Genomic DNA, 17,861 nt, shown 5'->3' with positions numbered 1-17,861 from the left:
GACATTCTGCAGCATATTGGGGGTGGGGAGGGGGCAGCGATGGGGAGTGTTTTACAAAACAAAGGCATGTCAGCCCTATGTCGTAGACATGCAGAGGCCAGGGTCTGCGTTTTCCAATGAAGCGTCACTGGTCCCGGCAGCGTGAAAACACCGGCCATCCCGAGTAGCCCAAGGGATACTGAGGTGACCAAAGATCATGCAGATGATACAATGCTGCATCTTCAGATGCAGCTGCAGCTCACAAAAGCATGCAGTGGGCATCTTTCTACTACAGACGCCTCCTGCTGCATATTTTAGCACAGCGGCTGCGCATTATCGTCCACCTCTGAATCAGGCCCTATGAGCAGACATCTGCCGAGCATGCCCATTTCACATGGACCTTCAAGACAAGAAACAAGAGAGACCACACGGAATTGAGGAACTGCTGAGGATCCACAGGGTGGCAATTATTGATGAATATTGGCTGTATCCAAGTTTGTATCGCTGCGGGAATCAATATTAATACATATGATTACCGCTGTTGCTTACACATATTCATTTTCGTATGTTGAACCCGACATATCAATACACTAGAAGCCAATAAATCAGGACAAGTAATACCCCTTTCACACTGACAGAGCTGGGTCACACCCGGGAATGTGTTCCTGGACGCATCCCGTGACACAAGCCGGGAATGATCCCTTTCACACAGCACTTAGACCTGGGATCAACCCGGGACAGCCCTGTTCACACTGATCCCTGGAAATCCCTGCAAATACATATGTATGTCATTAGAAATGGACATTTTTCTTGCTCACAAGCTTCAAGAACTGCTTTTTCAGAGTCTTCATTTTATTAACAACTCGCTGTAGTGTATGGATAATTCCTCTGGCTTCAAGCAGCTTTGCAATGTTCTTATAAATAATAGCATCCTTCACTGTGCCTGTTACCTGTCTCTTTATTCCCCCCCCCCCCCCCCTCCTTATGCTAAGCAGCTCTCTGATCTCCTGATCAGTCCAGGTAGCCATATTGCCTGTCTCCTCGGCTTCCAGGATGCTTCCCCGGGCTCTGGATGATGACATCATCTTTTCTGAGCCCAAGAAAGCTCCAATGAGAGGCCTTTTAACAGTCCCGTGTACTGAATACCGGGTAGGGCCCATTCACACTACACTGCATCCTGAGACGATCCCGGATTCAACCCAGGTCGAGACCTGGGATGAAATGCCGGGACGCTCGACCTGGGATATTCTTTCAGTACCCTTTCACACTGAGCAAATTCCCGGGTTGATGCGCGTTCATGTGCAATAACCCGGGAAATATTTGTCAGTCTGAAAGGGGTATAATTCATACTTTCATTGCATCTGATAGTGATAGTGGCTCACTACGTACATAGCTGCCTCAGGAGCCAGGCCAGCCCAAGTCCGCCAGCATTTACAGCTCTCTCCTCTATGGAATTTGGGAATGTATTCTAGTAATGGTAATGGCAGGATCCTGAAGAACCCTGAATGATAATATGTGGATGGGTCTCTAATAGCAAGAGTCACCTAAAAGATAGATAAGCCATTAATACCCCTTTTACACTCGCAGGAAAATTCATTCCCGGGAATGTGTCCCGGTATATTTGCCGGGACACATTCCCGGGAATGACCCTTTCACATTAGCGGGCTGACCCGGCATATTGCCGGGTCAGTGACGTCACCGCTGAGTCTCCCAGAGGCGGTGCTTGGAGATAATCTTCTCCAAGCACCGCCTCCTCCTATGAAGAGAACGGGTGCTGGGTCGCCTTGACCCGGTATACCCGTTTACACTGCCAGCTTCCCGGGACGGTCCCGGGTTCAACCCTGGTCGAGACCTGGGATGAAATCCAGGGATGCTCGTCCCGGGAAATTGTCCCTGTACCCTTTCACACTGAGAAAAATCCCGGGATGATGCGCGTTCACGTGCAATATCCCGGGATTTTTCTGCGAGTGTAAAAGGGGTATTAATGATTAGATTAATACCTTATCAGTAGCTAAATCCTTTTTCCTAATTGTTGTTTGTGTTTACAGAGCCAGTCTACGAAAGCAGAATACTTTTTGTTGCCTTAGAAAGATGAATAAAAACCACGACTAGAGAAGGTTAATTAAATACCAACAATTAATACATAACAGCGGTCTCTCTCTCTCTCTCTGTCGGTTTGATTTTTGTGGGTGGGTTTATCATGCAAAAGAACACATACCGCCCTCTTCCACCTGCCTGCTTACATCCATTTATGTACAACATTATTATAATGACATCGGATATGGCATAAAGCAATATATGCCAATATAAAGGGAACAATCAACAGGAAAAATACTTTTCTAAGTACGATTTTGTTTTAGCAAAGAATAGTAACCTTAAATGAACTTTATTCGCTCTCGTTTAGAAGTTGCTCATGGAAGATAATCGGCTGCCAGTTTAGCAAGAATGACTACTTTAACATCGGTTATTTAGAAATCAGACTCATTTACTGTTAAGTTGCACACAGACAAGATGAACCTGCCAAGTTTTCATCAAGGAAAATGATCGTACACACAGACTGAAAGAGGTGATCTGCAGTTATCTTCTGACTACATTTACCAACAGAGTTAAACATCAGGATGACTTATTAATGGCTGTTTATGAGCCAATTTTTCAATATGGGCAGAAATATGATATAAAATAGCATATTTACCCAAGTCGACTAAAGTTAGTGTATTATGTAAATATGTATGAATAAATGCCTTTTTTAGTGGAAAAATAGATGTTATTTTTTTTCCATTGACAAACAGAACAAGTGATTGACTGTCATGGAGTCTCCCTGAAATAGTAGCAATCTCCCTGACTCTCTGAAGAGTGTAGCAATCTCCCTGATTGCACCTTACCCCAAGTAGGGCCAGATTATAGGAGGGGTGACAGGGGCAGTTGCCCCCCCCCCTCCCCCCCACACACACACACACATTAGGGGCCCCAAAACACTGCTATTTAAGCCGGATCACAGCATTTAGCTGTGTCTCTGTTCCCCCTCCTCGGAGCCGGCTCTAACCAATGTGATACCCTAGGCAAGTTTTTGTCTGGTTCCCCATAGCATCACCGCTTGTTCCACCTCTGGCCCTGCACCCCTTTCCCAGCACCATCACCCCTTACCCAGAGCAGTCCTCATTGTGGTGCTACTACCCCCTATATTTTAAATGGGAACAGTGCGCACAATCGGCGCACAGCCCAAAAAGGGGCGTGTTCTTGCTGGGAAGGGGCATGGTCACACAATATCACCCCCAATTCAAATTAGGCCACAGGGTAGTGCAACTTTATTCAGATTTTATCATGCAATAGTGCCCCTTATTCACAATAGTACCACTTTACCTTATATACATTACTCCTCACAGTAGTGCTCCTTATTCACATTACATCACACTGAATTGCTCCTTATTCACATTACACCACACCATATTGCTCTCTATTCACATTAGACCACACAGTAGTGCCCTTTCTATACATTACGCCATACAATAGAGCACCTTATACACATATTGCCACACATTAGTCGTGCATTTATACACATAATACCACACAGTAATGCACCTTACACATATGGCACACATTATTATTGTCCTTAGAAAATAAGATTTTACTTACCGATAAATCTATTTCTCGTAGTCCGTAGTGGATGCTGGGACTCCGTAAGGACCATGGGGAATAGCGGCTCCGCAGGAGACAGGGCACAAAATAAAAGCTTGAGAAATCAGGTGGTGTGCACTGGCTCCTCCCCCTATGACCCTCCTCCAAGCCAGTTAGGACACTGTGCCCGGACGAGCGTACATAATAAGGAAGGATATTGAATCCCGGGTAAGACTCATACCAGCCACACCAATCACACCGTACAACTCGTGATCTGAACCCAGTTAACAGTATGATAAATTTAAAGGAGCCTCTGAAAGGATGGCTCAACAATAATAACCCGAATTTTTTTTAACAATAACTATATACAAGTATTGCAGACAATCCGCACTAGGGATGGGCGCCCAGCATCCACTACGGACTACGAGAAATAGATTTATCGGTAAGTAAAATCTTATTTTCTCTAACGTCCTAAGTGGATGCTGGGACTCCGTAAGGACCATGGGGATTATACCAAAGCTCCCAAACGGGCGGGAGAGTGCGGATGACTCTGCAGCACCGAATGAGAGAACTCCAGGTCCTCCTCAGCCAGGGTATCAAATTTGTAGAATTTAGCAAACGTGTTTGCCCCTGACCAAGTAGCTGCTCGGCAAAGTTGTAAAGCCGAGACCCCTCGGGCAGCCGCCCAAGATGAGCCCACTTTCCTTGTGGAATGGGCTTTTACTGATTTTGGCTGTGGCAATCCTGCCACGGAATGTGCAAGCTGAATTGTACTACAAATCCAACGAGCAATCGTCTGCTTTGAAGCAGGAGCACCCAGCTTGTTGGGTGCATACAGGATAAACAGCGAGTCAGTTTTCCTGACTCCAGCCGTCCTGGAAACATATATTTTCAAGGCCCTGACAACGTCCAGCAACTTAGAGTCCTCTAAGTCCCTAGTAGCCGCAGGTACCACAATAGGTTGGTTCATGTGAAATGCAGAAACCACCTTAGGTAGAAATTGAGGACGAGTCCTCAATTCCGCCCTGTCAGAATGAAAATTTAGGTAAGGGCTTTTACATGATAAAGCCGCCAATTCTGACACACGCCTAGCTGAAGCCAAGGCCAACAGCATCGACACCTTCCACGTGAGATATTTTAAATCTACCGTAGACAATGGTTCAAACCAGTGTGATTTTAGAAATCTCAACACAACATTGAGATCCCAAGGTGCCACTGGAGGCACAAAAGGAGGCTGTATGTGCAGCACCCCTTTCACAAATGTCTGAACTTCAGGTACTGAAGCCAGTTCTTTCTGGAAGAATATCGACAGGGCCGAAATTTGAACCTTAATGGACCCTAATTTTAGGCCCATAGACAGTCCTGTTTGCAGGAAATGCAAGAAACGACCCAGTTGAAATTCCTGTGTAGGGGCCTTCTTGGCCTCACACCACGCAACATATTTACGCCAAATGCGGTGATAATGTTTTGCGGTTACTTCCTTTCTGGCTTTTACCAGAGTAGGGATGACTTCTTCTGGAATGCCCTTGTCCTTCAGGATCCGGCGTTCAACCGCCATGCCGTCAAACGCAGCCGCGGTAAGTCTTGGAACAGACAAGGCCCCTGCAGTAGCAGGTCCTGTCTTAGAGGTAGAGGCCACGGTTCGTCCGTGAGCATCTCTTGAAGTTCCGGGTACCAAGACCTTCTTGGCCAATCCGGAACCACGAGTATAGTTCTTACTCCTCTCCTTCTTATGATTCTCAATACTTTCGGTATGAGGGGCAGAGGAGGGAATACATACACTGACTGGTACACCCACGGCGTTACCAGAGCGTCCACTGCTATTGCCTGAGGGTCCCTTGACCTGGCGCAATATCTGTCCAGTTTTTTGTTTAGACGTGACGCCATCATGTCCACCTTTGGTCTTTCCCAACGGTTTACAATTTGGTGGAAGACTTCTGGGTGAAGTCCCCACTCTCCCGGGTGAAGGTCGTGTCTGCTGAGGAAGTCTGCTTCCCAGTTGTCCACTCCCGGAATGAACACTGCTGACAGTGCTATCACATGATTTTCCGCCCAGCGAAGAATCCTTGCAGTTTCTGCCATTGCCCTCCTGCTTCTCGTGCCGCCCTGTCTGTTTATGTGGGCGACTGACGTGATGTTGTCCGACTGGATCAACACCGCCTGACCCTGAAGCAGAGGTTTTGCTTGAATTAAGGCATTGTAAATGGCCCTTAGTTCTAGAATGTTTATATGAAGAGATGTTTCCATGCTTGACCACAAGCCCTGGAAATTCCTTCCCTGTGTGACTGCTCCCCAGCCTCTCAGGCTGGCATCCGTGGTTACCAGGATCCAATCCTGAATGCCAAATCTGCGGCCCTCTAGTAGATGAGCCCTCTGAAGCCACCACAGGAGAGACACCCTTGTCCTTGGCGACAGGGTTATCCGTTGATGCATCTGAAGATGCGATCCGGACCATTTTCCCAGTAGATCCCACTGAAAAGTTCTTGCATGGAATCTTCCGAATGGAATCGCTTCGTAAGAAGCCACCATTTTTCCCAGGACCCTTGTGCACTGATGCACTGAGACCTGTCCTGGTTTTAGGAGGTTCCTGACTAGCTCGGATAACTCCCTGGCCTTCTCCTCCGGGAGAAACACCTTCTTCTGGACTGTGTCCAGAATCATTCCTAAGAACAGTAGACGTGTCGTTGGAATCAGCTGCGATTTTGGAATATTTAGAATCCATCCGTGCTGACTTAGCACTACCTGAGATAGTGCCACTCCGACTTCTAACTGTTCCTTGGTTCTTGCCCTTATCAGGAGATCGTCCAAGTAAGGGATAATTAAGATGCCTTTTCTTCGTAGAAGAATCATCATTTCGGCCATTACCTTGGTAAAGACCCGAGGCGCCGTGGACAATCCAAACGGCAGCGTCTGAAACTGATAATGACAGTTTTGTACTACAAACCTGAGGTACCCTTGGTGAGAAGGATATATTGGGACGTGGAGATAAGCATCCTTGATGTCCAGCGACACCATATAGTCCCCCTCTTCCAGGTTCGCTATCACCGCTCTGAGTGACTCCATCTTGAATTTGAACCTTTTTATGTAAGTGTTCAAAGATTTTAGATTTAATATTGGTCTCACCGAGCCGTCCGGCTTCGGTACCACAAATAGTGTGGAATAATACCCCTTCCCCTGTTGTAAGAGGGGCACCTTGATTATCACCTGCTGGGAGTACAGCTTGTGAATGGCTTCCAGAACTGCCTCCCTGTCGGAGGGAGACTTTGGTAAAGCAGACTTCAGGAACCGATGAGGAGGAAACCCCTCGAATTCCAGTTTGTACCCCTGTGATACTACCTGTAGAATCCAGGGATCCACTTGCGAGTGAGCCCACTGCGCGTTGAAATACTTGAGACGGGCCCCCACCGTGTCTGAGTCTGCTTGTAAAGCCCCAGCGTCATGCTGAAGACTTGGCAGAAGCAGGGGAGGGCTTCTGCTCCTGGGAAGCGGCTGCATGGTGCTGCCTTTTTCCTCTTCCTCTGCCCTTGGGCAGAAAAGAGTGACCTTTTGCTCGCTTGTACTTATGGGAACGAAAGGACTGAGTTTGAAAAGACTGTGTCTTTTTCTGTTGATGTGAAGTAACCTGGGGTAAAAAGGTGGATTTTCCAGCCGTTGCCGTGGCCACCAGGTCTGTTAGACCAGCCCCAAATAACTCCTCCCCCTTATACGGCAATACTTCCATGTGCCGTTTGGAATCTGCGTCCCCTGACCACTGTCTGGTCCATAATGCTCTTCTGGCAGAGATGGACATTGCGCTTACTCTTGATGCCAGGGTACAAATATCCCTCTGCGCATCACGCATATATAGCAATGCATCCTTTAAATGTTCTATAGTTAACAGAATATTGTCCCTATCCAGGGTATCAATATTCTCAGTCAGGGAATCCGCCCATGCGACTCCAGCACTGCACATCCAGGCTGATGCGATTGCTGGTCGCAGTATAACACCAGTATGTGTGTATATACTTTTCAGGATATTTTCCAGCCTCCTATCAGCTGGTTCTTTGAGGGTGGCCGTATCAGGGGACGGTAACGCTACTTGTTTAGATAAACGTGTGAGCGCCTTATCTACCCTAGGGGGTGTTTCCCACCGTGCCCTAACCTCTGGCGGGAAAGGGTATAGTGCTAATAACTTATTAGAAATTAGCTGTTTTTTATCGGGGGAAACCCACGCTTTATCACACACCTCATTTATTTCCTCAGACTCAGGAAAAACTATTGGCAGTTTTTTCACACCCCACATAATACCCGCCTTTGAGGTATTTGTAGTGTCAGAAAGGTTCAATGCCTCTTTCATTGCCGTGATCATGTAACGTGTGGCCCTACTGGACATTACGTTTGTCTCGTCACCGTCGACACTAGATTCAGTATCTGTATCTGGATCCGTGTCGACCCACTGAGGTAGCGGCCGTTTTAGGGCCCCTGAGGGTGTCTGAGACGCCTGAACAGGCACTAATTGATTTGCCGGCTTTCTCATGTCGTCAACAGTTTTTTTGTAAATTGCTGACATTATCACTTAATTGCTTAAACACAATCATCCAGTCAGGTGTCGACTCCCTAGGGGGTGACATCACTAACACAGGCAACTGCTCCGCCTCCACCTCATTTTCCTCCTCATACATGTCGACACACGCGTACCGACACACAGCACACACACCGGGAATGCTCTGATAGAGGACAGGACCCCACTTAGCCCTTTGGAGAGACAGAGGGAGAGTCTGCCAGCACACACCCAGCGCTATATATATACAGGGATAACCTTATATAAGTGTTAATCCCTTATAGCTGCTGTTAATCTAGTTATTTGCTGCCAAAATGCCCCCCCTTCTCTTTTTTACCCTGAATCAGATGCAGTACTGCAGGGGAGAATCAGGGAGCCGTCCTTCCAGCGGAGCTGTGAGGGAATAATGGCGCCAGTGTGCTGAGGAGATAGGCCCCGCCCCTTCACGACGTCCTTAACTCCCGCTTTTTTGTGTAAAATGGCAGGGGAAAAAATACATCCATATAGCCCTGGAGCTATATGTGATGTATTCCTTTTGCCAGCTAAGGTATATGTGTGTTATATTGCGTCTCAGGGCGCTCCCCCCCAGCGCCCTGCACCCTCAGTGACCGGAGTGTGAAGTGTGCTGAGAGCAATGGCGCACAGCTGCGGTGCTGTGCGCTACCTTAGTCTTGAAGACAGGATGTCTTCTGCCGCCGCTTTCACCGGACCTTCGTCTCTTCTGGCTCTGTAAGGGGGACGGCGGCGCGGCTCCGGTGACCCATCCAGGCTGAACCTGTGATCGTCCCTCTGGAGCTAACGTCCAGTAGCCTAAGAAGCCCAATCCACTCTGCACTCAGGTGAGTTCGCTTCTTCTCCCCTTAGTCCCACGATGCAGTGAGCCTGTTGCCAGCAGGACTCACTGAAAATAAAAAAACCTAACTAAACTTTTATTCTAAGCAGCTCTGGAGAGCTACCTAGTTTGCACCCTTCTCGGCCGGGCACAAAAATCTAACTAACTGGCTTGGAGGAGGGTCATAGGGGGAGGAGCCAGTGCACACCACCTGATATCTCAAGCTTTTATTTTGTGCCCTGTCTCCTGCGGAGCCGCTATTCCCCATGGTCCTTACGGAGTCCCAGCATCCACTTAGGACGTTAGAGAAACATAATGCACTTTACACATTATGCCAACCTTTATTAATGCCATTATACACATAATGGGGGTCATTCCGAGTTGATCGCTCGCTAGCTAGTTTTTGCAGCCATGCAAACGCTATGCCGCCGCCCACTGGGGAGTGTATTTTAGCTTCGCAAAAGTGCGAACGCATGTGCAGCCGGGCTCTGCAAAAACAGTTTGTGCAGTTTCTGAGTAACTCTGAACCTACTCAGCGCTTGCGATCACTTCAGCCTATTCGTGTCCGGATTTGACGTCATACACCCGCCCAGCGAACGCCCAGCCACGCCTGCGATTTTTCAAACACGCCTGCGTTTTTGCAAACACTCCCTGAAAACGGTCAGTTGACACCCAGAAATGCCGCTTCCTGTCAATCTTCTTGCGGCCGTCAGTGCGAAGGAAAACTTTGCTAGAACCTGAGCACAACCACAAAGAGCTTTGTACCAGTACGTTGCGCGTGCGCATTGCGGCCCATACTCATGTGCATAAATGCCATTTTTTCACCTGATCGCTGCGCTGCGAAAATCGTCAGCGAACGATCAACTCTGAATGACCCCCTATGTCCCTTACACATATGCTGCACGTTATTAATGTATTTATACACATGACACACATAATGCCCCTTACACATATGCCGAACACTAGGGGTAATTCAGAGTTGATCGCAGCAGCAAATTTATCAGCAGTTGGGCAAAACCTTGTGCACTGCAGGGGGCGGGGGGCAGATATAACATGTGCAGAGAGAGTTAGATGTGGGTGGGTTATGTTGTTTCTGTGCAGGGTAAATACTGGCTGCTTTATTTTTACACTACAATTTAGATTTCAGTTTGAACACACCCCACCCAAATCTAACTCTCTCTGCACATGTTACATCTGCCCCCCCCCCCCCCTGCAGTGCACATGGTTTTTCCCATTTAGCTAACAAATTTGCTGCTGCGATCAACTCTGAATTACCCCAACTATTACACAACCAACCAACTTGCACACAGCACTCACACGGCTGCTAACACTGTGACCTCTGCCTCTGCTTGGATACAGATGTGTCCTCATACATCTTGCCTCAATATGCCATGCAGCTGTAGATGCCTTTTTTGACAAAAAGTCGGGCGCCTTTTTTGACAAAAATGCATCTTATTTGCATTGCTGTATGGCAAGGATGCACAAGAAGCTTCTGCTGATTAAAATGATATGCGGCATGCCTATATTATGTGTGCGACTGTGGCTGTATATGCATACAGAATGCTACGTTACAGTGATTTCCAGGAATACACTGTAACGTAGCATTTCCTATGCAGATACAGTGGCAGTCAAACACATAATATAGGCATGCCACATATAATTTTAATCAGCAGAAGCGGCTTGTGCCCCTAGGCATTCCAAACGTCCTATGCATTTGCCTAGTTTACCTATGCCTAGGGCTGGCTCTGCCCCTCCTCTTTGGCAGCTCAGCTGTTCCTTTACAGTGGCCACCAAGGAGCTCCTCACTACACAGTCAGTCTTGAGGATAGTTAAGTCAAATCCCGGGAGACACTGTCCCAGAGCCCTCCTCGGCCGCTGTGAAGTTGATGAGTCGACATCATCTCCAAATGCCGGGAATGTAGCTCTCCCCATGCAGTGAACAGAACCCGTGTTACCCGTTTACACTGCCCTGTAACCCGGATCCTCCTCGGACCAACCCGGGTAGCTAGCCAACTTGGATTCCTGAGTCTCAGGATCCAGGTTAACCCTTTTACACCAAACCCCGACCCTGGGTAACCTGGGGCTGTAATAGGGGTATTATTGAGGTCAAGGGACTTTTGTTTTTTTTAAATAAGTTTCTTAGGAAAGGGCTAAGAAAGTTTTACTACATCTATGCCATTGTATATTCTACACACAGCTACTTATATTTATAATCCCTGATAAGATTAAGAATGTTGTAAAACAGGTAAAGTAGGCGCTATAGACACTCCTGGAAGTTGTATATAATGGAAGCGATGGTGCTATTATGTTAAATATTTACATAAGAATAGGCACATTGGAAATAAAACACAATACATCCACATCAGACCTGGCCAACCTGTGGCTCTCCAGCTGCTGTGAAACTGCAAGTCCCAGCATGCCCTTCCACAGTTTTGTTATTAGGGAATGCTAAAACTGTGGCAGGGCATGCTGGAATATGTAGTTTCACAACAGCTGGACAGCCACAGCATGGCCTTGCCTGATCTACATAATACAATCTACACATATCACCAACAAGTAAAACGCCTAGGCTATCACTTTGGGGCCTATTTATCAAGTTGCATTTTTCATCAAAACTAAAGTTTCTGCATCATTTTATGTATAACTGCTGTGTAACAACAGCCTAATGCAGGAGATCTCAGATAATACCTCTCCCGCCACCTCTGTCCAGCGCTGAAGAGTTTCCCAAACTAACACAATGCACATGCACAGTATCAGCTAATGTAAAGGGGTCTTTCGGAAACACAAAAGACGCCTCCAATGTGTGATGAAGTATTTGACAGGGACAGCGCTGTCCCTGTAGAAACTGATACTACATAGCGGGAATAATTGTGTTAGTACATAGCAGGGATAATCGTGATAGTACGCGGCGGGGATAATCGTGCTGTCCCTGTAGAAATTGTTACAACATAGCGTGGGATAATCGTGTTAGTACATAGCGGAAGTGGCAAATTTCCCATTATGCACGTGAGACACGTGCCTAGGGGCAGCACTTGTATGCTTGTGTTGGTACTGTCAGCCCAAAAAGTATCAGTAACTGCAAAATATTTTAACAGTACTGTACCATATGCCATGAAAGGAGTGTCAACAGTTAGGGCATGCACACACTGTCCCTGTAAGCTGTCCTAATCAGTGTCGGCTCTACCATTAAGCAGCTTTAGGCAACTGCCTAGGGTGCTGGGATCTGTGGGGCACTGAGTCTGCGTAACACAAAATTAAGGATGTCTCTGATACCCCTTTCAGATCGCAATGCCGGGTCCCACCCGGGAATTCGAAACGGGTCCTTCCCGGGTGGGTTCCGGCATTGGACCTTCACATAGCGTCCCTGACCTGGCAATATGCCGGGCCGGGTTGCCATAGCGGTGGGAGGGAGGGGCTGGGAGAGGAGCTAATTTCCGCACCGCCTCTCCCTATGTAGTGAACGGGTCCCGGGTCGCATTGACCCGGCAACCCGTTCACACTGCACCTGACCCGGTATTCAACCTGGGAATAACACTGCTTTATTCCCAGGTTAAATTACCAGGTCAGGCGACCCGGGAATTCGTCCATGACCCCTTTCACACCGCACAGCGACTCGGGTCGATACCGGTTTATTTGTGCGGTGTGAAAGGGGTATATTAGAAACATTCTTGTTGTAATTAATGCAAGTGGTGGCTGTGGAACTTATAAGTCACACTTTCATCTGAAGGGCTGGGAAGTGGGTATTGGTAATGGTTGGAGGCAGTAGGCTGAAGTTTTGCCTAGGGTGATGAGTAACCTTGCACTGGCCCTGGCCCTACTTAGTAAATACGTATACATAATTAGTCGCTTTTTATTATTCTGTTAAATTGGATATCCTCAAATGAGGGCTTACAACCAATCAATAAAATAAATAAAATTAGACAGGCCTGCGATACTGTTGTGCCTAGGGGCGCCCTCACCCCGAAATACGCCCATGGACAGCGGGGAAATCGGGTTAGTACATAGCAAGGATAAATGTATAAAGCGGGGGGATTTATCAACTGTTGGGGTGGCTGTACTAACTAATGGCGGTACATCCCGCCACACATCGCATGCATACTAATCACGTATGTACTAACATATGAGATTAGTACTGCAAAGGACAGCTCTCCCGATAAGAGCTGTACTTTACGATAACCGTCGGTCACTGGACTTCCGAGTTTATGACCCGGGAGTCAGCCTGCGCATGCGCAGAGTGATGTGGGCGGCCACGGGGGATGCCCGAAGGGATCTGATCTAATCCCTCTCAGCAAGGATGCGGAAAGAAGTCATATCCTCCACACTGAAGCCCTGGGTTCCAGGGCTAAGTACATATTAAAATGCTGTAAAAACCCAGAAAACTGGGTTTTTAACGCAATTTACCTTTAGTACATCCCACCCTTGGAGAGAGATAAATTAATCAGCTTGCAGCAGTTCATTGATTGCCATGGGCAACTTCTCCATTTTATCTCTCTCCAAGAGGGAAATTGAATTGTTTTGTGGGCACCCAAACGTAATGGGTGCCCACCAGATCTATTCAATTGTTCCCCCGTTAGGCGCACCCATTAGTCCCGGGTTTAGCTGCACAAAGTGGCTAAACTCGTCTAAAGTCCCGGTTAAAGAGCTCAAACGGCTACTATGTTTTCGCACAATTTAGCTCGCACCTCAGGAGGCTATGGGGTAAATGTATGATCAACCATTTTGTGCACTGATACTGCATCTCCCTCATGTATAAATATGCCGGTGTTTAGTACATGATAGGTGCACTCCTACAAGATAGCGCACCAATATGCCGGACAATGTATGACCGGTCAGTAGTGACTGTTCCGAGACCAGCAGCTATCGATTTTGACAGCTGCAGGTTGCCCATTCACCACAGCAGGGACATCGCTGTCCGTGGCTGTGGCGGCTGCCGACTCTGGGCTGCATGTGAGATCTTGCAATACTAGTGAGATCTTGTGCATGCCCAGTGAGCCGGCCGAGGGTGAGGCACAGCGCATGGCCACTAGGCTGATGCGCTGTGTGGGGGGGTGGGTCTTGCAGGAATCACCAGAGGGGGAGGTTTCACTCCCCCGAGCCGGCAAACGAGCTAGTGCTTCCTGCTTTGCCTCAGTAAAGATGCGAAGTAGGGTGGATTATACCCGGACAATCACTGTGGGTATAATACATTTACCCCTGTGAGCTGAAATGTCTCCCCCCCAGCTGCAGCTTGATCGAATGGAGCAACAACTGAATTGCTCCACTGGACGCCATCTAGTGGCGGCCACAGGAAAACATTGACGCCTCCTTCCCCAAACAGTTTACAAATCTTCCCCTTTAAAAAATAATTATTCCTGTTGCAATGTGCACTGAAAATAAATGCGGCACTTACACAGTGTTATACCCCTTTCAGACATGTGACCCGAGAATCCCTGGTTGTGTCCTTTCACACATGCAATAATCCCTGGTTGATGCGCCTTCGTGTACATTAACCCAGGATTTAGCTGCATGTCTGAAAGGGGTATAAGATACATATGCCCCTTTGCCTTCAATCAATTAATTTACAGCCTGTCCTATTAATATTAACAAATTCTACCATATGAAAGGCTTCCTAAACATCCTCCAACAAGCAGTGGTAGACAATTTTAGAAGTGAAGCATGAGACACACAGCGCCTCATGCCTCTGCGATGTCTCTGGTTTCTAATGAATAAAAATAATTCCTCCACTGTGAGTAACGGGTACACTATAAAGGGTTTCAAAGCCATGTAATATTAGTGACCACTAATGCTATGTGTAATATACTGTGGCAGCAAAAAATATTTTCTAGTTCTGCTTTTCACACAGAGCTATGCATAAAGAAGTTAATTCCAGAAAAATAAACCCAGGTCACATACATACAGTAACTTACTGTTCATATATTAGTTTCTAACTTTTTTTGGTCATAGTAATTAATATTAATAAATAATGTAAGCGCCGGTAACACTCACTCTCCAGCAGCAGCAGTGACCCCCGTCTCACCACTGTGCAATGCAGGTCCTAGCTAATACTGATGTAAGCACTAATGAATGACAAGTAAGACATCAGCAAATCAAATCCTTATTACACATCATCCTGTATTCCTAAAAATCAACTAGAATATACCAAATTAGCAGCAGCAATTGTAAAAGCAACACATTGTTACTAATGCCCACAAAGAGAGCGAACATTTAACCCTTTCGTCCTACTGTAATTCCCAGCAGCACATGCTAGAAGTTGTTTTCCATCAGCAAAGTAACCACAATCACAGGGGCGCATAACAGGTGCACCTGGGGGGGTCTCAAAGGTGTAAAGCCCAGAAAGAGAATTATCACACGGGAGGGCGCAGACCTTCAGCTACTTACTCCTCGATCTGTAGGTTACAGCGGATCCCTGCAGCGGCCGGGAGCAGCCAGGATAATAGAAAGCAAGGTGTGGATGGAACAGGGAGGCGAGGTCCGCGAAGTCCGGTAGTATATGGCTTTCTAGCCCTGCGGGAATGGAAGAGGGAGCAGCAGCAGCAGCAGTGGTGGCGGTGGCCGCTTCCCCTGCAGCCGGTCACTATGAGGAACTATCTGAACAACAGGGCTTGGTAGTTTTTTTTGTCAGCTGTACTTCCTGGTGTGTAGCCACACAGCTGAATTTGCATAGGGTTTTAAAGGCTAGGGGGCAAGGTAAGTTCTTCACCAAGGGAAATGAAGTTCATTGTGACGGTGCCAGAGGCACTTTGTATTGCCGGCTATAGAAGAGATCCTCTGTGTTGTTCAGCACCTCTCTGGCCACTGTAGGAACCTCTCAGGGTGCAGGGCTAATTGGAAATAAGCATGTTTTTTCAGGGATAAATTGTATTATGTATGCAGAGAAATAATTCTTCCACATCAGTCAGACGAAAGCCTCCTTACCAGAGGCGTAGCTAGGGTTTTTGGAGCCCAGGGCAAGATACATTGCCCCACAGTGCCAGATACATTGCCCCACAGTGCCAGATACATGCCCCACAGTGCCAGTTACATTGCCCCACAGTGCCAGTTACATTGCCCCACAGTGCCAGTTACATTGCCCCACAGTGTCAGATACATTGCCCCACTGTGCCAGATACATGCCCCACTGTGCCAGATACATGCCCCACTGTGCCAGATACATGCCCCACTGTGCCCCACTGTGGCAGATACATGCCCCACAGTGCCAGATACATTGCCCCACAGTGCCAGATACATGCCCCACAGTGCCAGTTACATTGCCCCACAGTGTCAGATACATTGCCCCACTGTGCCAGATACATGCCCCACTGTGCCCCACTGTGCCAGATACATGCCCCACTGTGGCAGATACATGCCCCACTGTGCGGCCTCCCCCCCCCCCCCGGTCACTCACCACCTGTTGTGTCTGTGAGGGAAGGAGAGTGCAGCGCCTCTCCTTCCCCTCACCGCTACCGGTCTCCGGCGGCTGTGTGGCGCCGGTTCGCCAGCCAATCAGAGCTCGCGGACCGGCAGCCAATCAGGAGCCGGTCCGCAAGCTCCGATTGGCTAACGCCGGAGACCGGAAACACACGCAGCGCTGCTGGCAGCGCTGCTAGTGCTCTGGCGGCGGTGAGGGGAGGGAGAGACGCTGCACCCTCCTCCCCTCACATTTCGGCGTGATGGGGGCGAGTGGGCTGATGCCCTGGCCGGCAGCGGCGCCCCCCTCTCCTGGGCCTGCCAAGGCGCCCAGGGCACGTGCCTCACTCGCCCTACCCTTGTTACGCCTCTGCTCCTTACATGTAGAGAGCAGTAGAATGGGGAATAAAGGTGGCGTGCATTGCAAGAGTTGGCAGAGAAAGGGCACATTCACTGCAACATGCATTTGTTTGTAACTGCCCAAGAGAATTTAACTTGCAGGTGCAAAATACCAACTGATGAGATTGACGATTGTCAGACACTATTTATTTATTTATTAATTACCAGTTATTTATATAGCGCACACATATTCCGCAGCACTTCCGATTGGCTGATTGTGTCTTGATCCATCCCATACTGTTTATTAGAGGCCTATTTATCAACTTTTTCCCCATAAAATTATGTAGAAACTGCAGTTTCTGCATAATTTTATGTATACTTGCTATGTACGAATAGCCTATACCAGATACACACTGGATGACGTGTGTACCTGGCAATCTTGTTAGCAACGGGACCCGACAGCGGGACAGGCATTCGCAAGTGCATACCCAGATGCCGATGCCGGCAGTGATAAATGGCGGCGGGGGGGAGCGGGCATTCGGCAGCATGGCCCTCGCTGGCAATATCGCCCGTCAGACCTGCATGCAGGATTGTCGCTAATGATGCGTGGGAATGCACTCAGTCAGCAACATAGAGCATACACACTAGACAATATCGTGAATGATGTCTCGGAATCGGGGACATTGTCCACTATATTGTCTAGTGTACCCAGTTTAATGCAGGAGATTTCACAGAAATCTGCAAAAGGCTAATTAGCGCTGCAGATTATTATTTTAAATGGAGACTATGATCTGATCCCAAACCAGTGTCGGACTGGGGAATGAAGGGCCCACCGGAGAATTGCAGTGGTAGGGGCCCATGCTTAGAAGCTCCGTGATAAATATATATAATAAATACTGCTAGTGCATGCATGATAATGTACCAGACTAATGCACTGTAGAAAATACACCATAGTTCTGTGCAGTATAATGTAATAATGTATAATTCAAGTTAACAATTTGGGACCTAATCCTTAGAAGGAGTGGGCCCCCCATCCGCAGGCAGTGGGGCCCACCGGTGGTTTCCCCTGTGGGTCAGTCTGACCCTGCACCAAACTTCGGCCACGTTAGTTTACACTATCCTGAAATGGTGTAAACTGCTTTAAGCCTTATCGGATTCCGGAGACTGACT

At 47.9% G+C, this 17,861-nt stretch overlaps 1 protein-coding gene across 3 annotated transcripts in view; it reads right to left on the bottom strand.

Annotated features, from left to right (window-relative positions):
• Positions 1-15,621, bottom strand: part of LYN (LYN proto-oncogene, Src family tyrosine kinase) — a 117,136-nt gene extending 101,515 nt beyond the window's left edge. For all 3 annotated transcript variants that reach the window (XM_063923741.1, XM_063923742.1, XM_063923743.1), the window contains exon 1: positions 15,345-15,621. The gene's annotated coding sequence lies outside the window, so the exon portion shown is untranslated. The remainder of the gene's footprint in view (positions 1-15,344) is intronic.
• Positions 15,622-17,861: the final 2,240 nt, after the last annotated feature.

The sequence above is a fragment of the Pseudophryne corroboree genome, chromosome 5 (genome assembly GCF_028390025.1).
Source record: "Pseudophryne corroboree isolate aPseCor3 chromosome 5, aPseCor3.hap2, whole genome shotgun sequence".
NCBI classification, from domain to species: domain Eukaryota; kingdom Metazoa; phylum Chordata; class Amphibia; order Anura; family Myobatrachidae; genus Pseudophryne; species Pseudophryne corroboree.
The sequence above is the reverse complement of the archived record's forward strand: the minus strand, read 5'-3'. Positions and strand labels throughout refer to the sequence as shown.